Source organism: Furipterus horrens, unplaced genomic scaffold (genome assembly GCF_987537825.1).
Source record: "Furipterus horrens unplaced genomic scaffold, mFurHor1.1.pri manual_scaffold_9, whole genome shotgun sequence".
NCBI classification, from domain to species: Eukaryota; Metazoa; Chordata; class Mammalia; order Chiroptera; family Furipteridae; genus Furipterus; species Furipterus horrens.
The window spans coordinates 80,541,999-80,565,606 of NW_028327179.1; the positions used below are offsets into that span (position 1 = coordinate 80,541,999).

Below are 23,608 nucleotides of genomic sequence, written 5' to 3' on the forward strand. Positions count from 1 at the left end.
CTTTCTGCTGTCAGCTGCGTGTCCTTGGGTTAGTCCTTTCCCTTCTAGGACAGTCAGTTATCACCTTAAAATGAGGATAATTATACCAACATAGCTGAGAGGGCTGTTGTGAGGATGCTTAGAAGCCTGGCATATTTTCAAATGTTACAGCTTAGTGAGAGTCTACTGCGTACTAGGCACTACGCATCTTAGATACACATTTCTCCCCACAGTTCCTCTGAGGAGGTGTGTTTCATGCCTCATGCTCCAGAGGCCCAAGGTGGTTAAGGAACCCATAGAGCTGTAAGTGGTGAAGTAGGGATTTGAACCGTGGTCCCTTGGAATTAAGCATCACAGGATGCCTGAGAGGCCAGGGGTGCAACCACGGGGCACATTCTCAGCAGGTGCTCAGGAAACCACCTCCATTTCTGCCTTGTAGCCTTTGCCCAGACCTTCAGGTTGGGCTGCCCTCAGAGCCAGAGGGTGGCCCCTGAAAGCTGGCAGCCTGCCCCTCCCCAGAGGGCCTGCTGGCAACTCAATAAGGCTGTGGGAACCCACTGCTAATTGTGAGGTGACCTTTGAAATTCTCCTTCATGGTGGGTTCTCTTTTTGGATGTTTTTCAAGGTAATTCGTTCCCTTTCCAGAAATTGCCAGTGGTGGAGCATTAGGCAGCTGGTAATTAATCATACGAGTGGCTTGGAGTGCATTCTTTAAAAAAAGAAAGAAAGAAAGAAACAGAAAGCCTTGGTAGAAAAAGAAAAGGAAAGGCGAGGCTGGTAATCAATACCTTGGTGTCTTAGAAACGCTGGGAACGGGACTGGCAAGTGAGTGGCCTTCTCCCTTTTTCCCTGAGGCTGGCAGATGGTCAGGGCCTGCAGCAGCAGCCTTGAGGCTCCACGCAGGACCACTGGCTCCCATGAGGCTTTGAGCAAGTCACTGCCTTTCCCTGGACTCAGCTTTGCCACTTGTTAAATGGGTGAAGGGCAGACGTCAGACTAGGACAGAATATTAAATGATTATGCTTGTTTGCTACCACATACTAGTGCCTGGCACATGGTAGGTGCCTAATTGATATTTATTAATTGAGTGAGTGAATGAAAGATTATCTTGAATCCTAGTTAGCTATCAAACGCCAAGAAGGTGGTATTTGACTGAAGGGCATCTTTTCTCTAGTTCTGTTATAATTCGGAGTGACAATCAAGGTGATAGCTCAGCTCTGTCACTTTCCAAACTAATGATGAAAAGGCAGTCTTGCCCGGTGGACTGGCCAACAACTCAAGCCCCTCAGTGGCAACCACGCTATCTCCCCTACATCCTCAGGTTTAGCTTTCCAAGTGTCTGAGCTGTCTGGGGATTTTTTTTTTTTTTTTTTTTTTTAGCTGTTTTCTGGACAGGTAGTGAGTTCCTCATCACTAAAAAGTATGCAAGCCAGGGCTGGGACTGCGTAGGGCACTCAGGCAGAAGATTTGAGGGACTCAGGGTATTCCCGAGCCTGGGAGAGTGCATGAGGCTCTCTAAGATGGACCTTGAAAGACTGGCCTGGCAGAGAGGGGAACCTCTCCGCTTCAGAGCCCCTTCCCAAAGGCCCCCTCATTAGCCTAGAGGAAGCGGCTGAAATGTGAGTTTGCCCGGGTAGCAGTCAGATGCTTTGGTGCTTGTTTCCTTGGCGACAAGGAGGGTGGGCAAGGATGTGTGTGTGTTTGCTGGTATGTGCCATCAATGAATGTGAAGATGTGAGTGTAAATATATGTGAGTATGCAAGGGAAGGAGAGTGCCCACCTATATGTGAGTGCCACCCTTCCCATTCCCCATGTGCAGCTCCCATCAAGACCCTAGCACTTCAGTCTATCTCTACACAAGGCTTGGCTCAGACCTCACATTCAGGCTGGCCAGCGGGGCCCTGTCCCACTGACCATGGCAGAGTTGACTGTGGTGGGACAAGAGAAGCTCCTGAGGGACCCAGGAGGCAAAGCACGCCTCGGTCGAGAGCGCTGGCCATTTTGGCAGCTTCCCACAGTCATGGAAGGAGATAGCACTTAGAGGCCCATGCCTCCTGCCCTGGACGCCCAACCCCCGAGTGCCTGGCCTAAGTGTCTGGGTGGGCCCACTGCTCTGCCTCCTCTCAGCTCAGCCACCTCTCCCTGTCCTGTAACGCCTGAGGCTCCTCTCACACCCCTCCCTGGAATGTCTTCCTGAGTCCTGGCACCTTCTCACTTCCTCTCTCCTTTCCCTCGGACTCACTCCTTGCCAGGTGTCCAAGCAGCATATCTGCTCTGTCATCACCTCCATCGTGACCAGGACTCAGCAAACCTGAGACCTGCTAAGCGCCCAACCTGCCGCCCTTCACTTGTTTATCCAGCTCTGGCCAACACACAGCTCCCCCCACCCAGCTTTTTGGATGTGTTCAAGGCAGCACCCCACACTTTGAGCTGCTTCGAAACCGTGTACTAGGTGTTGCCAAGTGCTGGGGATGGGCACTATCTCATCCCCAGGGACCCACCACACCGACGGCTCAGGACGGGGCCTGATCTCCTGGCTACCAGACACCTGCTGTTGTCGTTGCCCCGTGCTGTCCTGGGAATGCGGGTCGCTGGCCATGGGCTGGAGCAGGGGAGGGTGAGGGGACAGCATCCACTAACGAGGGCTTGGAAACCCGGTTTCCCTCTAGCGCTAATGAAATTCCTGCTATAATTACAAGTGAGGTGTCCAGAAGCTGGCTGCCTGACGGGAGTGGGTGCACGCTCGTGAATAAATGAATTGTCCTCGCTGGGGGAGAAGGAGACAGTGGTGGAGGTGCGGCTCCTGGAGACCAGCAGGCAGGAAGTCTCCGTGATCCGTGAGGGGGGCGGTGGGAGCTGGCAGCCAAGAACCACGCCATTCCCCTGGTTGCTGTTTTGGGAGCTCCCTGGGTCCCAGTCCCTGGCCGACCAGTCTTCCTGGAGTGCCTGCTGTGTACCCAGCCACCTCAGCCTGGCACTGCAGCTGCCACCATCTGGGCCCACCTCCTTCCACGGCCAGATCGCACACTAGCATCTGTCCGTGACCTGGGCGACAGCAGCACTCTGCCCCCACCCCTGTCTTTAGCACATATGCCCACCCGGGCACCTTTGCTCCTGCACTTCCTCCTGCGTGAAAAGCTCCCCACCCTGCTGCTGCTGCCACATGCCTTGGACCTCTGGAGCCTTCCTCAAGCCGCACCTCCTCCACAAGGTCAGCCGTGGCCTCTGTCCCCGTGGGGCCCCACAGCGCACCCGCAGCCTCCACCTCTCAGAGGCCCCGGTTGTTTCCTCCCTGAAGTCTCCTGAACCCAGCCCTTCCCTATGCCCTCATGCCCTTCAAAGTGCTCATCAGACAGCCGTATCATCTTATAGTTTGTATTATGTATTGGAATGATAACATATTGGCTACTTTACAAGCTCTTCTCCTACTGAGTCTTAGAAACCTGGTGTTAATTTGACATGGTCACCACGTGGCAGACTCTGGTGTTCGGTCATCACATGTGGCTCCTGGCTGCTGCACTGGGCAGCACAGCCTTGGAGGGCCCAGGGTTCTCCTTTGCACGTGGGGACACGGAGGCTGGGGAGGCAATCTCGCAGATGAGAGTTTGCAGAGCGGGTACGCTCTTTGTAGGCAAGGCTGCTTCTGCGCTGCACTCCAAAATAAGGAACGGAGGCATACCCCACTGGTCAGAAAGGTAAATCAAGGCAGGCAGGACTGTAGCTAGTATCAAAGCAAACAACCCTCCATTGCCCCCACCCCCCACCCCACAGTGGATTCCAGTGCTCCAGGGCTTCTCCACCCAATCCCCAAATCGCCCAGACCAACGTGGCTGTCACAGGCTGTGCCACACGGAATCATTCCTGCCCCTGCTCACTCTCAGCTTCCTAACAGCCAGCAAACCGCCTAGGATACAGAGGCTCTGAGGATGGCAGTGCCCAGCCCCTCCCATGAAGGGTGGGCCCATGGCCTCCACTCCCCTCACATCATCCAGGATGCAGTCTAGATTGTAGAGGTGGCCAAAGTGGTTTCCCCCAGGGTGGGGGCTGCCTGAAGGGGCTCCCAGAGACGAGGTGCTTCTCGGGAGTCAGGCCAGCAGTGGAACAGCCCCTCCAGAGGCATTCCCCCGCCACACCCCCCAGAGCCAGTTTTCCTCTCTGTTCTCCACAGCCCCTTCTGCCGCCCTTGCTGCCTCCCTATTGACTCATTTGCCTCTGCTCAGGCAGGACAGTGGGAAGTCACAGAAGGTGCTGGTGCTGGCCTTGTCCTCACTCCACGAATGCCCGCCGCAGGCAGGGCTAATGCCACAGCCTCAGGAGGAGCCCCCTCCAAGGGGCTGCCTCCTCCCAGTGTATGGGGGCTGCAGAGCTTGTATGCACTGAGCTAGCCCAGTGAGACCCAGCCATCCCCTCCTTCAGCCTTTCTTTGTCTCTGCTCCTCTAAGCCAGCTGCCTGCTCTCTCCTCGGATAGATTGTAAGCCTCTTGAAGGTTCCGGCAGGCTCTGAACCATGTCCTCAGCACAGTGCCTGGCATGCTGGTGCTAACGGTATGTGCCCTCAGCCTTCCGTGGGGATGGCAAGGTTTTATGTGGCATGTCAGTTCTTAATGTGCTGAGCAGACTGTTTTAAGAAGGAATCTGAGGCCATACACAGGCTCTGTGAGAAAGTGTCAAGCACTGCATGGCACAATCTGCTCTCTCAGCCCCCACTCCCTAGGCATCAGGTCCACCTGTGAGGTGTCTCAGTTCTGGGCTGTGGCCATTGCGGGCATAGGGAGGAGACAGTGACCTCAGTGTGGTCCCACAGGGGTCAGTCCATCCTGACTATTGGGTGGACTGTGCCCCCAGGGAATGCTCTAGAGCCCCCTGGGTTATGGGAACTGCACACGCACCACCACAACCACACCACACATACCTGCCCCTGCCTCCAGAGTTGGTTAATGGGAATCTGTGGAAGCCTTTCCTTCCCATCTGTCTTCCCTGTTAAGTGCTCGCCACCGTTCTTCGGTTCCAATTTGGGAAGCCGCACATCTTGCCTCCCAGCTGTTGGAGACCCTCCACCGCTTCCCTGAGGCATCTTTGGGGACCTCTTTTGGAGCCTGTGGGAACAGCTCTGCCTCTTAGCCCTGTGGAATGCTCTCATGGTGCCCCTTCGTCTGGCCCATACTCCAGCGGGACAGTCTAACCTATGACAGCTCTTGCTGGGTGGCTTGGTGAGCTCGCTCAGCCCTGCCCCCACCCCACCCCCCAGGCCCTCGTAACTGTGTGTGGGGCCAGGCCCTTGAGCCCCTGCCCTCTTAGCTGAGTAGCCGAGCCATCCTCTGGCCCACAGCTCCAGGGCGGCCAAGGATTGAGCCCAGAAGACTTTGATGAACTAGAACCTGTAAATAATCTGGAACGTTTTTCTCTGTGTGCAGAAGAAACACAAAGAGCACCCTTGTATCCCTTAGCCAGCTCAGCCTGTTCTCAGTCCCAGCTCCAGGAGGGCTGATCAAGGTCACCTCATGCCCACCAGGACTCCTCTAACTGCTGCTTGCTCACCTCCCCGGCTGGAGAGCTCACCACCACAGGTCACGGGTGTAAATTTCAGTGTGGTAAAGGATACAGGGTGATATGTGGTTAAGGCGTGGGTTTAGGGATAGTCCGTTTGCGGTTCAAATGCCCACTCTGCTGTCTTATCAACAGGGCAAGTCTAGATAACTGACTTCATCTCTGAGACCCTCAGTTTCCTCATCTGTAAAGTGGGAAGAAGCCTGCCCGCCTGTAAGGGGTGCTGTGGGCATGGAATGTGGCACTAGCTGTGCCAGTCTTCTCTCTTAACAGTAGATCAGTGCCCTCAGCCCTGGGGCATCTTCTTGAAGGCGGCGTCATAAGCTCTGCTACCCAGATACTTCCCGCCGCACAGAATCTGGCCTCTTGGGTCCTCTTCACAGCTCTTATGTGGGAACTTTCTGGATGACACTTCAAGATAGAGAGAGACACAATATGCGCAGGCCACCTGGGCACTCACCTAAATGCAGGTTCCCAGGACCCTTCCCTAGAGGCTGACTCTCTGGGTCTGGAGTCAAGCCCAGGGCTCTGAATGTCTACCCATGCTCCATATGATACCTGTGCTTGGGCTAGCCTGGGACACCCTGGGGCCTGCAACAGGGAGCTGGCCTAGAGACAGGGCCATGTACTGGGTCATAACCTCTCGGGGTGAATTTGGAAAAGCCTGTCACTCTCTGTGGCTCAGTTTCCTCATCAGTAAACCGGGGGTTTAGATGATCTGTAAGGGCTCTTCTGCTCTTAAAACTCCATGATATTTGTCTTCATTCCCATGGAGTTCAGTTAATGCTCTAACAATAATGGAACATAAAAATAATAAAAATCATTTTAAAAATACCATGAATATCAGCAGGACATTCCCTGGTGTCTCCTTTGCCAGGCTCCCTGAGGCAGATCTGGAGGTTCAGCCCCCACCCTTCCGGCCACAGAGCGTTCAGGTCAGCAGCGCCTGCCAGGCAGAGAGCCCCAGGGACAGAGAAGTTGTTCCTTGTGTGTGACTCGGCATTTAGTGGTGGTTCCCCTGGGCCTTCCAGGAGGCCTGAGGTCAGCAGGATTCTTCCAGGTCCACTCGGATCTGAGGTTGCCTCTGCAAGCTGAGGTGGAGCACTCACCTGGAGCCAGCCAGGGGAGGCAGGGTGGAGTGCACTCGACTGACTCCTCTGAGGGGCCACGGAGCCTTATTAGTTAACGCACTGGCATGTCGGAAGCCTGGCATGTCGGAACTGGAGGATGGCCCTGTGGAGCCCCTTCTTTTTTATAGGTGGGGAAACCGAGGTCCAGGGTAGCACATGCCTTCCCAGGTCACTCATGGAGACAGTGGGGCACAGGCCTAGAGCCCGTGCCGCTTGGCTTACAGTCTGGCCTCTGGGCTGTGCCACTCCTCTCCTTGGACAGTCCGTCTGGGACGGGTAGTCCCCCCACCCCCACCCCCGACCTGAGCCTTAAACCAGCCTCTGCAGCCCCTGAGAAGAGACAGGGCACCCTCAGGACAGGGACCAAGGGACCACCTGCCCCTGAACTCAGGGGCCTTTTGACCCAGACTCTCAGCCAAAATCAGCAGACACCGCTAGGCTCCCGGGTCCTCCCCGAGCCAGGTCAGCCCCCATGGAAGTTTTCCAGGAATATCCACACAGAGGGCAACGTGCTCCCAAAATGAAAAGGCTCTCACTCCCTGGCTCCCTCCCATTTCCCACTCACTGGCTCTCAAGAGAGTTAATAAGCAGAGGTGAAAAAGCGGCCCTGTCCTAATATGACCTCGCTTGAGGCGGCTGGGCCCTGGCGGGTGACCGGGAAGGAACTCTTCACTGCTGGGGCCTTCAACCCTGGCCTGGGATGATTATCAGGGCCTGGGCTCTCAGCCCGGGCTGCACCCTCACTCCCACAAGGGACCAAATCTCCTCCGCCCACTGGCATCCTTCTTGCACAGCAAGCCTAAGGGTGGGCGGCTCTGTCTCTTCCCTGGGCTGGAAGCCCAGCTGAGTCTTTCATGCACCCTTAGCACCTGATACAGGGCCCAGGCCTCTGCACAAGCCAGTTCCTCCTCCCCACACTCTATCTGCCATCAGTAAGGCAGTATTTAGTAAGCACCCACTATTTGTCTGCGTCTGCGCTCAGCCCTTTGGGAAACAAGGAAGCAGAAGATTCTTTGCCAGCCCTCAGGTAGTGCACATTCTATGCCAAGACTTGCATGCAGGGAACAGGATTAGTGGTACCCAGTGCCTCTGGGGCCAGAGGAAGTGTTGAGGTTGAGGAGGAGTCCCTGGGGAGTGGGGATTATGGAAAGCTTCCTGGAGGAGGCTGATAGAAGATTGGCACACAGAGGATTTCAAGATTTGAGTGGGGCCAGGGTGAGATAGGAAAAGTCACAGCTTTAGGGCAGAGTGTGACCTAGGCCAGGACCCTTGGATGCATGCCTGTGTTAATGTACTTTATATGTATCATCTAATTTAATCTTCATAGAGCCTATTTTGCAAGTAAGTTAACCGTGGAACAGAGACGTTAAGTAGCAAGCCCACGGTCACACAGCTGCTGAGAGGTGGGGCCAAAATTTAAACCCAGATTCATCTGACTTTCAAGCTTTAGACCTCCGCCAGACCTAAGGCACCGAGCACACACTTCAGCTGTTGCAGGGAGAGAACCTCCTTACTAACCAGGGAGGTCAGAGGAGGTTTCCTGGAAGCACATTAGCTTTGTCTCCCAAAGACCTGGTCTGTACTTTTCAGGTTCTGAGCTGGGTAACACCAGGTCACCTGACTTCTCAAATGTTCTTCCCCTTTATCCTAAAATGAAGAGAATAGAGCCTCCTCTCTGGAGCCTAAGAGGATTAGGCATGTAGTAGGAGCATTCTCCAGATTCAGCTGGTGGCGTTGGAGTGACCAGCACAGCCATGGGTTAAGTCTGCCCGTATCAGGATGTGTCCCAGAGCTTTTGCCACTGTGCACAGTTCTCAAGAGCAGGTGGGCTGGGCTGCAGGGCTGCCTGGGACACAGAGCTCCCACTGAGAGGGGCAGGGAAAGGATGGGATAAAGTGGATGGAAGAGTGCGAGTGAACACAGGGCAGTCCCCAGCCACCCAGCTGTTGGCCCCAGAGAGGCGAGTAGGAGGAAGAGCATGTGATGCAGTCCCATGGTGGATTGCACCTCTATTTGATGGGAGCCAGTGAAGATTTTGATCTATAGAAAGACGCAACCGCTTCATCTCTCACTGGGCTTTCATGGAAATCAGCATGTCAGAGGAGAGACTGAATGTGGGCAGGTAGGGACCCATCCCCTGGGTGCTGTCAGGGAAGGGGTGCTCCTCTCAGGGAGCCCCTTTGTAGCTGAGATGACTTTTTATAAATCTGGGCTTTCAAATGTAAGCACAATGGACCTGGGGTTTGGAGGAGTTCAAAGAGGTCATTCAGAATTGGGGGCAGGTGGAGAGGACACAGAGAGCACAGAGCACACCCAAGACCCTGGCTGAATGTGAAATTCTGGAGACACAGGGTGTTAGGGGTTGGGAGAGCTAAGGAACCATCACACCCCAGCTCCCCTTGAGGGAGTGAACTGAGGCCCAGAAATGGGAAGAAGGGCTCATGCAAAGAGGCCCAGGTCATTGGAGGGGTGGAGCAGCAGCTTCTGTGCACCTGACCACCTCCTGCTCTGTCTGACTCCCCTCCCCTGGCCGCTCTCCAGGCTTGAGCTGGAGGCAAGGGGAGGAGGGAAATGAGAGGGGAAGGGCTGCTGGGCTGCACCCGGGACACCTTCCTAGGGCTTGGAGGGTGAAGGGCAAGGGGGGGGGGTGCCCCGTGGGACTCGGCAGCCCATCTTTCTCAGTTCCTACATGCGGTCCTCGCAGCATCCAGACAAGGAAGGAGACCCCTGGTAGCAGGAAGTCTTCCCAGAAAAGCCCACCGGGGCCCGAGCTGCCACACCTGCAATGTGCTGTCTGCCCTGCTGCCACCTGCACTCGGTCTGCCTGTCTGCCTCTCTCTTGCTCTCTGGCTCACCTGCCTGTCCTTGTGGCCCCCCTCTCATGCTCATCCTTTCACTCTCTGGGTCTCTTTCATGGATCTCTTTGGTCTGCCCCCTTCTGCGACTCTCTTGCGTTTGTCCCACTCAGGGCAGGTGCACTGCACCACTCCAGCGGGCGCCCTTTTCACAGATGCTCTCTGTCTCTGAGCCTTCTTCTAAGTCCATCTCAGTGCTAGTTTGTCTCCTATGCTCTTTCTTTTCCCTCCCCGCCCCCCAATCCCTTATTTTCCCTCTCTAGGGTGTGTGCATATGTGTTTGCATGCCTGTATGTGAGTATGTGTGTCCCTCTTCCCATTCCCCTACATGTACACACGTGCATACACAGCACCTCTGCCGTCCGTGGACTAGGCAGGGCACAGGTTCCTCCCAATTCTGAGGACATAGTGTGGCTCCCCGCAGGCCAGCCAGCAGGAGGGCAGCCTGGGGCTGGAGCCCTGGGCACCCACCTCCTTGGCAGCCCTGGTGTTGTCTTTGATGAGAGGACTCTGTGTCCATGTCTGCACTGGCCCAGCTCACAGGACTGCAGGGAGCCAGTGTGAGCCCGGCCATCCCCCACCTAGAAAGTGGCTCCCATTTGGAAACAGGAATGCCCTGGACAGAAAAAAGCAGGGAGGGGACAGTGCATGGAAAAACAAACAAACAAGCAAGGGATTTTGATCCCTGAAAACACACCCTTTGTTTAGTGCTGGACCTCAGTGAGTCCTAGAAAGGGAGAAGCGGGGCATCAGGAGAGCTCTGTGCAGATGGGGCCTGGGCTGGAAGCCATGATGGGGCCGTGGGATGGGGTCGTCTCCTCCCCTGGAAACATGGTAGTAATGTGGCTAATGGGCAGGGATTCCAGGTCTCTTCAAACCCATCGTGTGAAGACAGCACCCCTCCCCAAGCACCACCCCTTAGTCATTCGCAGATGTTTGCTTAGCACCTACTGGCTACTGGCATGTTTCCAAGTATTTGGGATACCTCAGTGAGCAGGAGACCAGGTCTGTCCTCGTGGAGCTGATGTTCTAGCAGTGGGCAAGAGAAGCACAGGTCATTAGAACTACGAGGCCTCGCCCTTTGTGCAGTGGGGAGGTGCGGCAACAGCCCGAGCTTCTCCTCAGTGCCAGAGCACAGCCTCCTGCCCATCAGCGTAGCCCAAGTCCTTCCGTGTCCGCTGGCTGAATGAACACCCTGCTGCAGGCATCACTCAGTTCACTGGGAATTTCCAGAAGCACCCAATGGTGGGAGTTGCTGGCAGAGCCTGCATGGTAGCGAGGCTTTCTGCCAGCCTGGACAAGGGCAGCTCCAAACACCAAGGAACAGAGCCAAGAGCAGCACCAGGAAGGGGGGTTGGAGAGGGGCAGCTTTGTGGTACAGTCCAGGACTCCCAGCGCCATGGTCACCAGCCGAATGACCCTAGTGAATTTCTTAAACCTCTAGGTATCACTTTCAGTCATCTGTAAGATGAAGATCAGACAGTTCCTGGGCTTGTTCTGTGGCTTCAGTGCAAGGGAGGTGCCTGGGCCGTAGGTGTGTGGTGGAGGTCAGCTGTCGTCACTACCATGGGGAAGGCAGGGGAGGCCCACTTTGCTAGGGGGCTCAGCTGGGACCCGTCAATCTGGGTTGAGATTGTTCTTTATTCACTAATAATTTGGTGGCATTGGGGGCCTCTTCTCTCTGTGGACCTCGGTTTCCCTTCTGTCCAGAAAGAGAGTAAGTAGGACTCACTGATATGGGAGCCAGGAGGCAAGGAAGTGGAGTTTGTAGAGAGGAGTCACCAGGCGCTTCAGCTGCTGCAAAACCATATAGACTGCGCCAGGCACCACTGCCCAGGGCCAAGTCTCCTCAGTATCCTACAGGGTCCCTCTGGGGTCCTGGAGCTCCACCAGGCCTGCCTCAGCTTCCCAGCTGCAGCCAGACCTGGAACTGCTCTCTCCCTGCACAGCCAGGCTGGTGGAGCTCGGGCTGCTCAATATGCCTGGCAGGGACCCGTAAATTGAAAACATGGTGTTTCCTGTCGGAGGCCAGTGCACGGCTGGACTCGCTGTGGCCTTGGAAAGCTGGCCTCACTCTCGGGAAGCCCTGCTCCCCACAGCACCGCCACAAAAACAGTGGAAAAGTGAAGCCTTTTCAAATTTGTGTTTCCACTGTAAACAGGGAATGAAAGCTGGCCCCTGGCCTCCTGGCGCTGTTTAGCCACTCCCCTGCCCTGCCTCAGCCTGCCTGGTCTTTGGAGGTACCTCAGTTGCCCCCTCTTCCCAGACAGTGTCCCTCCAGAGAAGCCCTGAACCCTAATCCATGTAGTTTCCCAAGTTTAGTTGAAACCCAGACCCGTGAGTCCTCAGCACCCATCTTGTGAGGTGAGAAGGGCAAGAGGAGAATATCAGTGCACAGAGAGGTGCAGGACTCACCTAAAGTCACACAGCAAAGTCAGGGGAGCCCTGATCCCCTCCTTCCTGCCTGGAGTGACCTCACAGGCTCTGCAGGCCACAGAGGGAGGTTCTTGTGGGTGGGCATTTGTGCCTCCGTGACGGGGCTTCATAATCCAGCCTGTTTCTTTGACTGTGTCCTGTGAGTAGAGAACCTAGCACAAGTAGCATTTGGTGAGAGTGACTTATTTCTTTTAAACTCTGATAATGTCCCTTTTTCCTTATTGTAATAGTAGCGCATGCTTGTTGTAGGAAGTCTGGAAGTCACAGGAAAGTTGAAAGAAGAAAAATAACATCTGCCCAGAATCCTCCAACCCAGAGGTCATCCTGGTCAACATTCTGATGTATTTCTTTCTGGTCACTTTATAATTTTCTTTCCTTCTCTTTTGTTCTTAGGTTATGAGCAGGTTTCAGAGTCAGTCAATGTTCCTAGAAAGCATAATTCTTATTGGCCCCTGGCCTGGGCTGGTTGTGATGTGGCACTGTTAGGGTAGAGACATGGGGGGAGAGGAGCCCAACCCTATAGTTCATGGTGAAGGTGGTCTTACCTGGACCCCTAGCTGGACAACTCAGGTGGCTCTGATTTGCCCCATGACTTTGGACCTGTCCGGCCCGTCTTCCCTTTGGGAAATGGTCAGGTAGGTGAATGGGCTCTCTCTGAGTCCTTGTGTTTAGTCAGCCTGCTCCAGAGGTTCCGCTCGCTGCCTGCAGACCCTGTGATGCAGTCCAACACCAAGTGCCTACTGTGTGCGGGTTTCAGTGTGTCACTGGGACAGGAGGCCTCTCCTGGCCCTGTTTGCCCCGTGGTTGCACCTCCCACAGTCCTGCCCCCTTTTAACCCACAAGCCCTCTAAGCCTCCCTCCTCCCCAACCCCTTACCAGGCAGAGACTGGAGCTCAGCTGGGGGGGGCGACTGGGGTCCCAGGAGGAGCCATCTCCGGCCTCCCCCACCTGCCAACATCCTTGGTGGCCCTAAGACAGCTTTATGGAGGACGGGTCGAGGCTGTCTCCCTCCTGGCAGGTTTATTTCTTCATTTTTCAAACCCTGCTCTGATTTTTCCATGTCGGCTTCCCTGGTCTCCCACCCCCTCTCCCCTGCATGTGTTTTTTTCCCTCCGTCTCTCATCTGTCAGCCCAGCCAGGAGAGAGGGCCACTGGCCTCCAAGGTGATTGAATTACTGGGGAGAGACAGGCCAGGGCTTTCTGCGTGAGTGCCTTTGGTGCCCTGCCCTCGGAGAAGGGTTGGGGGCAGGGGTGTGAGGGCAGCGACCGTGGGCCCTGGGTTTCCCAGACGGGCCTGCTCTTCCCTGTCTGGGCTGAAGACAAGCCCTGCCACAGATAGGCTGGCCGAAGGCCACCACTCTGTCACCCGGCCTCTGCCCAGCCCAGCCCAGCCCAGCCCTGCTTAGGCCTCAGTTTCACCGCCAGCCAAAATGAGCATGTCTCTATCCAGACACAGGGAGGAACGACAGACGTTAGGGCAGCAGCGACTGCTCACTCACGCATGAGAACTTCTGAGACATGTGCTTTCTCTGTGCTACAAGCCATACACCCAGAATGAAGAAAAGAAAGGCTAGCACTTATAAAGCACCTACTGTGTGCACCGGGCACGTTCACATGCACACTTTCATATAAACCTCCCAATAGTAATTCAAAGATCGGCAGCAACAGGTAAGAGTTACTGACCTCATTTTTTTTATAGCTGAGAAATGTACTGAGTACAGGCTCCTTCTCCTGAGAACCTGTGGGCTTCTGGAAAACAGGGGCTCTGTCTGGATCTGGTCTAGATCTCCAGAGACGGCAGAAGGCCTAACACTCAGGAGAGACCCAATAAATGCTTGGCGAACTTGGTTGTATTGATGTGAGACCAGAGAGATGGAGTCACTAACCCAACGTCACACAGTTAGAAATGGAGCCCCATTTGCCTCTCCTGGTCTTTGTGTTGTCTGTTTTAGCTGGCATTGTCTAGCCACATCGTTGCTGTGGGGGGGCAAGAGCTTGGTGGCTTTAGGTCTCACCCCTTTTCCACTAGCGTGTGTGGCTCCACTGGCTAGATCCCACACTCTCTCTCCAGCCTGCCTCTTCCTCCAGAGGCAGGGCCGAGAGGGAAGAGCCCCCTCCCCCACTCTGCTCACTCCAGCTCATGGAAATGAAAAACACATTGGCTTCATTATCCTGGACGGAATGAGCGGGGTTGCCACGGTGACAGCCATCTCTGGCCCATGAGGGGGGCAGGGAAGGGGCTGGTGAGGCCATGGCAAGTAGGGACTGGGCAGCGGGTGAGCAGGCACACTGAGCAGACAAGCCTCTGGAACAACTGCCACTCATGCCACCTGCCCTCACGCCGGGCCCCCTGGCTTCAGATCACCATCCCTGGGCAGAGAGAAGCAGGCAGGCCGCAACTTCCACTGACTGGCTGCTTGTCCACCTGTCCAATGGCGGCCCCAAGCAAACACTGCTGCCTCCGTCTGAGTGGTCCCTGTGTGTGATCCAGAGACATTGAGGCAGCAGCCAAGAGCCCCTGCTCAGTGCCCACAGGACACATTACTTCTAAACGGTGCCAGTCCGAGAAACCCAGCACTGTCCCCAACTATAATTTCAACCTTGACCCAACCCTAACTCCAGACCCAGCCTCAAGCCCACCCTCCTGGCCAGCCCAACGGGCATGGGCGCAGCTGCTTTCTCACCCTATAGCTTCTGTTGCAGCCACTCCGTCTACCCTGAATGTTCCCCCCTCGCTGTCTGCACATCACCACAATTGAGTCTCCTCTTGTTTCCTGTTTCAGATGAGGAAAGCCAGGCCAAGAGAGTGCCTGTGACTTGTCCCGAGGCCATGGAGAGTCAGGGCAGCAGGGCCTGGAGCGGGATGTCCCTTTGCCAGGAGACCATGCCTTTATTTCCCCACTGAGATGGGCCGAGGGTCCACGTGGCCCTGGATGGAGAGCCCAGGAAGTTCAGGGGTGGGTTTTAGCTCCTACTCAGCTGCCCTTGGTGGGGAGGGCCCAGGAGGAGTGCTCACAGGCTACCCCTAGCCTTGCTGACCCGGCCTTAGTAAACAGGGGCAGACCTGCAGCCCCACCCACCAATGGGCCATGTGCCTCTGAGGAGACCAACAGTGAGCAGCAGAGCTTGGCAGATGTGGTCAGAGTGTCCATGGCGCTGCCATGGCCTTGCCCTCATGCCAAATGGAGGTGGGGCTGAGGGGACAGCAGCACAGGTGGGAGAAACCCCAGCGCCTTCCTGCCATCCCCAGCAGCCACCTACCATGCCCTGGGCTCATTCTAAAGTACAGAGTCCCTGCCCTGCCCCATTCAACTCCCGGCCAGGGCTCATGCCCGGGTTGCTGGTTCGGCCTGTCATCAGGGGACGTACAAGAAGCAACCAATGGATGTTTCTCTCACATTGATGTTTCTCTCCCTTTTTCTCCCTCCCTTCCCCTCTCCCTAAAATTAAAGAACTAAACTAAACGAAACGAAACTAAAATGCAGAGGCCCAGGCCCTGCCCCAGTCTCCCTGGACTCAGTGTATTTGCAGCTTCCCAAACCGCAAACTGAGGGCAGTGCTTGTCCCACTTCCTCCAGGGGCCAGGCCAGCCTGTCTCAGGGTCTCGGGCCCTGTGCTTCTGGTTCCAGGGTCATGACCCTTGCTGACCCTCTCTGGGACTTGTCCTGCAGAGAGCCAGCCTCAGACCAGCCCTGGCCCTCATGCCCACCCCTCCCCTCTTCCCTCTCATTCATCGTCTGCCCACCCCAAAGCCCACAGTCCTCATGCTTCTGTCCCCCGCCATTGACCTCCCCTGACTCGGCAGCTCTGTGTCCCAGGCCTGACTTCCAGTCACCGCCATAGCCACCGCCCAGCTCACCGCCCATCAGCTGGGGGTGGCTGCTGGTCAAGGTGTCATTTTCCCTGCCTGTGATTATAGGTTTGGGGCTGAGGGAGTCTGAGCTGGAGGAGGGGGAAGCAGGACTCTGACCCTGATGCCAGGCCAGAGAGATACCTCGTGGGAAGTGCAGCATGGTGCCGAGTACTCTGGGGGTCTCCTGTGACCTGATGCCATCCCAGCTCTGTGTGTGCAAGTATATGTGTGTGCCTGTGTACACATGCTGTGTGTGTGTGTGTGTGTGTGCATGTGCACACCTCTCAGAAGGGTTGAGGGCTCTCTTGTGCTCATTTAACTCAGTCCTCTCAATAATCCTGCCGTCAAGCCCAATCTATTTTCTAGAAAGAAAAGACAACCCAGGAAGGGCAGTGGACTGGCCTGGCTCACACAGCAGGTTAGGGCAGAGCCTAGACTGTGGCCTAGTGCTGCCCTTGTCACTTCCCAGAGTGTCAGCCTCCTTCTTGCCCTGCCCTCACCCACCCTCCCATCTAAAGAAATGGGGCAGCAGGGGAATTGGCTTGGCTGTCACAGACCTCCAAGAGGACCTCGGTGCTGGGTGCCGCTTTCCAGAGGGTGTGGTACAGCCACTACACCAGGTGCTGGGAAGGCCCTTCAGGGTGAGGTTTGGGGGAGAGAGCACATGTCCCTTTCCTGCTCTGTCATCACAGCACCCCCTGAGGCTGGGTTTGGCAGGGATGGTGCGAACCAGCCTCAGCATGGCAGCACTGGTTCTAAGTCTTCAGAAACCAGAAACATCTCCCATGTTCACAGCTGTGGAAATTGAGATGGAGTGGCCCCAACCACACCCAAAAGGGCCTTCCCATTGTGCCTTCTCAGGGAAAGGGAGTTAGTGTGCGTGCGTGCGTGCGTGCGTGTGTGTGTGTGTGTGTGTGTGTGTGTGTGTGAGGAACGGGGCTGAAGGTCCCTCGGTGGAGTTTGAGGATTTAAGGGTAGAGTAGTCCCCAGCCCGGGCTCTATAATCATGCTGCCCGTGTTCAGATCCAGGGCCCCAGGAACATAATCTTTCTTAAGTCTTGCTTCTGAGCACTGACATGCTGATGACATGAGACAAACTAAAATATTGAGTATAGACGAGGTACACTGCACATGTGCAATAGATATTTGCTAGTGTCCTCCTGTTCAGTTCTGTAGATGGCAACGGGCCCTGTTCCCCACCAGCTGAGCAGTGAGGACCGAAATGTGGGGCTAGCAGTGTGGTGGGACCCTTGGGGAGGGATGGGTTACCTGTGTCTCATGAATTTCCCCAGGGCCCGGTCACTCAGGAGCCAGCATTTCTGATGAACAGGACCAGTACCCCCTAAGTTGGTAGCCACTTCCTGGGCTGAGCTGGCCAGGCTGCTGATCACGAGAGGACCTCAGCAGAGCCATGCGTGGCCTGGTCCCCACGGCTCAGTCCTGGAGGCGGGAGCGTGAGGGAGCCAAGGCTGAGTGGAGGCCTGCCTGCTCGTGGGAATTCACAGCATGTCTGCCTGTCAAAAGTACCTTGACAGGGAAGATTTGTGGGTGAGATTTGCAATTCTGTTTTCTCTAAGGGTTATAAATCAGCTGCACACACACTCCGGATGCAGCATAGGCCTAAGGCGTGCACACTGGCACACTCGCACACTCATACACACACACACCCATGGAAATGCAGTCTAGGGCCTACCTGATGTTTTCCATGGAGGGAGAGGGAGCTCCCCAGGGCTCTTCCTGAGCTCAAGGAAGGGAAAAACCCAACTGATGGGACTCCAGAGCCATCCGGAATCAAGGACTCAAGCCTGGGAGGCAGGCTGTCCTAGTAATTAAAGAAGTAGCTCATCCTACGGGTTATAAGTATGGCTCAAGTGCTTGCCTGCCTGGGCCCAAACTTGGCCCTAGAGTATACTAGCTGTGTGCCCTTGGCCATATTGCTTACAGAGCTCTGTGCCTCAGTTTCCCCTTTTGTAAAATGGAGTTAATTATAGCATTACATCATAGAATGGTTGAGAGAACAAAGTAAGTTAATATGCAAAGTGTGCTGAAAATAATACAGGCACTTAGAGCTCGGGAAGGTTTGCCTATCATCATCATTATTTAAGACTACGCAGACTTTGGCATAAGACTGAGGCCCAGCTCTGCCTCTTGCTAGTTGTGTGAACTTGGACATGCTGCTGAGCCCCCAGTTGTTCATCTGTAAAATGTATTATTACTACCTACTTTGGAGGGCTGTTCTGGGCTTTAAAGGAGATAAAGCTCATAAAGGATGCAGTATCAGACCCCCAGGGCACATCAGCCAGAGCTCTATGTGCCTCTGGTTGGGAGCCTCCAGGTAGCTCTGCTCTACAGCCTGTCTTCCTCGGGAATGTTTAGATGGGGAGCTCTGTGGAGGGGAATTTCCGGGAACCTCGGTCTCCCTTTTGCTACTAGGGAAGTAAACGACTTTCCAGTCCATTTCTCCTCTTCCTGACTCTGTCACTCCTTTTACCCCTCTCAGAACAGGGCTCTGAGACTGGCAAGTGTGGCTCACAGCTCTGCCACTCCCTTACTGGATAACCTTGGGCGGGTCACTTAACCCCTCAACTCCATCCAGCAAGGGATAATGGCCCCTGCTGCAGCTGGCAACTAGAGAGCAAGTTAAATGAGATAATGTCTGCAGAGCATGTAGCACAGTGCCCAGTGCCAGGTAAGTGCTCTGCACATGCCATCGCGGGTCTGCGCTTTATCCCCTCTGCTCTCTTTTCCCCATTTCCTCCCACACCTGATGCATAAAAGGTATCTTCCCAGACATTTAAATATTTCTCTTTGGAAAAATGGGCTCAAGCCCTGGCTAGTGTGGCTCAGTGGATCGAGTGCTGACCTGCAAACAGAAAGTTATTCGGTTTGATTCCAAGTCAGGGCACTTGCCTGGGTTATGGGCCAGATCCCCAGTTGGGGGCTCACGAGAGGCAACCGATCTAGGTGTCTCACACATCAGTTTCTCTCTCCTGTCTTTCTCCCTCACTTTCTTACCCTCTAAAAATAAATAAGATCTTTTTTTAAAAAAAAATGGGCTCTAAAAAGGCACTTCTGGAGCAAGGCTGGACGGAGGAAGATGACTTCAGAAATTCAGACCTGCTCTCACCCGATAAAGTTCCCCTATGCTAGCCATACAAGGCTGAAGCATACTGGACACGAGACCGGGCCTTGCTAGTCCATCAGCTCCCTAAGCCAGAGCCTTTCCTGCTCCCTTAGGGTCCTCAGGTGCTGTCAGACACAGACTTGCTTCCAAGGTGTTGTCTGGCATTTTTACCTGCTCAACCATAAAGCCCTGCAAAATGGTGATCTGGGAATGAGTAGCTGCTTGCACAAGTGGAGCGGGGGGCAGTGAGGGGGAAGAGACAGGGACCGGTGCCCATATTTTTGCAGAGCCGACATTTTTGCACCTCTTCCCCCCAGCTCACTGCCTGTGCGAGCAGGATGGTGAAGCCTTGGCCATGGTTAATTGTTGGGAGCATCCCAGGCCAGGCCTTGGTCTTTGAGCAGAACTTTGGAGGCTGGACTTCTCTGTTGCCAGGGAAACCAAAGTGTTCCCAGGAAAGAAACCACAGTGTTTGGCTGTTAAGAAGCACCCCCTCCCCCCAAAATGAGTTCCCTCCAAAAGTGATTCCCCTGAAACTGTTGAGTCGGCAGCATCCTGCCTCCTCCCTGAGCCTGCTGAAATTATAGAAAATGAAATCTGCCCCTGACCTTGTGCTTTCCACCTCTTTTTTAAACATTCCACTGTAGCACAAGGACATGTTTTGTTTTTTTCTTATTTATCTTCCTCCCATGCCAGCTGGGGCTCTGAGTCCTTCTCTCCTCTTGTTGACTAGAGTCAGAAGGGGAAGGACTTCCACAATTTTTTTTTTCATTCAGCTGTCAGCAGAAATAAGACAAGCAGGTTTATATTTGGAAAGCAGAGGGTCTCAGCCATCATATCGTTACGTCCAGGAGTAGGTTACAGCCTTTGTATCCCCTCACACAATGAAGGCTTGAAATTGGACCCACAGATTTGCAGAGTAACAGGAGGGAGTTTGCAGCAAGCCTGTCTGGACTCACACTGACTTTTAAGTGCCATTGCAGGCTCATAGGGGATTCCTCAGTGGCTGACAACATATAGCCTGGGAAGAGATGATTCTAGGAAAGAATCCCCTGGGCACTCCAGATGTGGGCAGAGTCTGGAGTACCTGCATTTCCTTCCCATCCATCATCTGATGCTGCGCAAGGAGGGAGGGAGCTCTCACCTCAGTTCACAGACCAGGCCGCTTGGCCTCAGTGGGGCTGAGATTGTCTAAGGACTTACTGTATTTAATCTAAGGAGTTAGTTAATCTAAGGAGATTGTCCCATGGGTTATTTTGTTAGGAGACAAAACAAAACAGGAAAGAGGGGAGAGAAACATGACCAGTGTTCCCTTTCAGATCCCTGGATGCTTCGGGGGATGAAATAGAGAAGGAAAAGAATGTAAAGAGACTTTGATCTAAATCCTAGATACGCCCTTCCCCCTCCCTTGGGCCTGGGTCTCCTCATCTGAACAGCCTCAGACCTGCATCTTCTTGAGGCCCCTTCCAGGTCTGCCACTCGGTCAGTGTTCCCAGGGCCATCCATGTTAGTGATATGAGCAGTTATTTTTCACCTAGAACTGACTCTCTGTTCCGTAAGTAATTTTAAACAAATTCTGTTCCTGTCCCTGAACTTCAGTGGGGGAAAAAACAAGACCCAGCTGGGTTTTCCACTGTCCTCAGTAGACCAGGGTTTGCAGGCAGCTCGTGCTCCAGGCTGTGTGCTGTTAGAGCCCCAGGCAGCTGGGGTCCAGCACCCTGACAGCCTGAGGGGCACAAGGACCTGGCCTCAGGTCAAGCAAATGGGTTCCAAGGAAGTATCTTGATGGGGTCTCAAGTCCTTTTCAACCTCATTCTGGACTGTCAATGGAAATTTCTTGGTGATTCCTGAGACCCTCTGTCAGATCCTGTTATTAGCATGAGGCTCTCAGAGTGTAGAGTAAACTAATGAATTACAACATGATTATACAGCACATAATTAACTTTGTAATTAATATGCAACTGCCCCTTAAGCTAAAACACTGCTTATAGAGACGTAGGGCAATAGTACATCACAGGTCAGAAATAGCACTTTGGAATTTTCAAAAGAATGAGCGTAAGCAGGGAATCACTTAAGACAGCAGGGCGAGTTAATTAAAAGGCAGATGGATTGTGAACATTCTGCTTCACTTCAATACCTTCTCCTTTAAGAAAGACCCTAATGCCACCCTGCCAGGCTGATTGGCCAGGACTGGTCAGAAGCGCCCTGGGCATGTAGTTTTATTTCCAAAATAAGCCTGACATTCCCTGCCCCATCCCAGCCCATTCCCAAGTGTTGGCCCTCTGCCTAGCCACACCATCCCTGGGGCCAAACCTCCCGGTTCAGGGCCTGACTCCACCCCTCCTCCTCCAGAAAGTCTGTGGGGATGTCCTCAGCCCAGCCCCGGTCTAGCCCCGTGGTGGACACTGCCAACAGGTGCATTGGAACAGCTTGTCACCTGGATTTCAGGCTTCTGGAAGTCAGGGTTGTCATCTTACATTTTTGTTTAATCCTTTCTCCCCCAGCCTCCTGCCAGAGCATTAAAGCTAGAAAATGCCTTAGGAATCATCTGACCCAGCCTCTCATTTCACCAGGGCCAGAGAGTAGAGGGGCTGAGTGCCATGATCACTCAGTGACCTGGGTCTGGCAGGAGTCCCTCCCCTGCAGCCTCTTCTAGTCCTGCCTCAAGCTGGGTGGGCCTTTGAAGTGATTCTAACCCAGTCTGTGCCTCAAGCAGCTCATTGGACCTTCCAACTCTGGTCTTTGCCTTTTCAGCAAGTGGCCTGGGCAAGCCCTGCTTGGGGCACAAAGCTGAGGGGGCCCTCAGGCAGGTAGGCTCCTCCTGGCTGGGCAGGTATATCTAGGTGGCTTCATGAAGCTGGCCATGATATTGGATTCAGAATCCAGAGCCCCAATCCCGGTCGGAAGGGTTTTCAGATGTTCGTGAGGGTGCCCTGTGGCTTCTCTTCCTGCAGACACTTCAGTGTCTGGCCCCCCACCCTGCCTGGGAGCCCTGTCCCAGCCTGCCAGCCAGCCCAGCTTCCTCTGCGCCTCTCTCCCTGATGTCCAGCCTCTCCACCCTGTAGCTGTTCCCCTTAGGTCTGAATTTCTCCAAATGAATTTTGGGAAAACTAGTTCTATGGGATTTAAAATGTGTTCAGTGGGGGGGGGAAAAGTGTTTTGCGATCGATTAACTTTGGAGGGAAAACTGGATTCTTTAAGGCCCTTCACAGGTGAGGGTACTTTAGTAATCTCCAGGAGAAGAGTAGAACCTGCAGCTTTCCCCCAACAGATCTGACCAGAGATGCCTTTGTTGAGGGAGGATCTAACCTCAGGCAGCCTCTTCCGGGATGTCCCGGCCATTGCCGTCCTTTTGCCCACAAGGGGCAATGGTTCCTGTCTGGTCTCCCAGCCTTCATCAGTGACACTGCCCACCTGGATAGACATCACTGGGCATCCAGGCTGCTGCACTGGAGGAGCATAGCTCAGATCACACATCCTGAAGCTCCAACCTTAGCCCTCCTTCCTTCTGGAACTTTCCACGGTAGTCCTTTGCCACCAGGACAACTCCCTCCAGCTCCTCAACCTGGCACTCTGGCTGCTGGGTACAGAACCCCTGCCTCAGCCACCCAAGGCCTCAGAGGCCTGGCATTGAGCCCAGAGGCACCTGTGTGAGGGTGAGTGCAACAGGCAGCCTCATGGCCCCTTTCATTGCTGATAAATGGAGCTTCTGCCTAAGATGTTGTTGCACTGTTTAAAAAAATAAGTTTTAGATATAGTCTTTTTTTCTTTAAAAGGTTAAAGATCTTAGTGTCTAGATGGTTGCTTTTAAGTCCCTTCCTCTCCCTTCAACAAGCACCAGCTCCTCTCTGCCCAGTTTCCTCCTGCCTGTGATGGAGATGATAAGGCCCGCCTGGGTCCTGTATAGAGCCAATGAATACCTCCCATTCACTGCCTCACTTAGTGGTTTACGTATGCGGGGCCTGAGGCATGCAGAGGGCAGCGTTTTATCCCAAGTACAGAAGCTGGCAAGTAGCAGAGTCAGAATTTGAAGCCAGGGAGCCTGGTATCCTTAACCGCTAAGCCATACTGCCTGTGTAAAATGAGGTGATAAAGGGTCAAATGAGGTTATGTGCTTTCTAAACTGTGAAATGCTTTGCACAGTTAGAGCACCAAGTCAGCATGTGGCTCTGGAGCACCTAGTGTGAACTTTTGTCTTCCTAGACATCAGGAAGTATTTTCAGGTTGCCTGTGGGGTGCCTAGCTTATCCCTGGAGGTTTTCAGGAATGAGACGTCCACTCTGAGCCTGGAATAGGGGTAACTCAGTCCCCGCGTAACCTCACATCCAGAGACTTTCCCAGTGCAGACCAGATGATAGGCAGGGTGATGAGCAACAGATCCACCTGAACACCCCCCACCCCACCCCTGCACAGAGGAGCTTCCGGAGAAAGGATGGTGAGGCTAGTGGGGTCAGTGCGCCTGCCTGAGCCCAGCTGAGATGGTGAAAATCTCCGCACACATCCACGGGGACCTCGTAAGACTTCTACAAGGGCAATGGCAGAGGTTTCCCAGCGGGAGCAGAGCCCCTACACCTATCATGCTTGGCACCCTTGCCACAGTCACCCTGTGCTACACCCTCCACCCCCACTCCGACCTCCAGGCTTCTGGGAGCTCCCCAGGGCAGGCCCGCTGCATCTTGCTGTC

The 23,608-nt window shown here is 54.4% G+C and overlaps 1 long non-coding RNA gene across 2 annotated transcripts in view; it reads left to right on the plus strand.

Annotated features, from left to right (window-relative positions):
* The window catches only part of LOC150002036 (uncharacterized), a 70,677-nt gene that overhangs the window by 44,017 nt on the left and 3,052 nt on the right, over nucleotides 1-23,608 (plus strand). Inside the window, exon 4 of one of the 2 annotated variants that reach the window (XR_016513112.1) lies at nucleotides 14,731-14,904. The exons of the other annotated variant lie outside the window; for it this stretch is intronic. This is a non-coding gene — a long non-coding RNA (uncharacterized LOC150002036). The remainder of the gene's footprint in view (nucleotides 1-14,730; nucleotides 14,905-23,608) is intronic. 2 annotated transcript variants of the gene reach the window in all.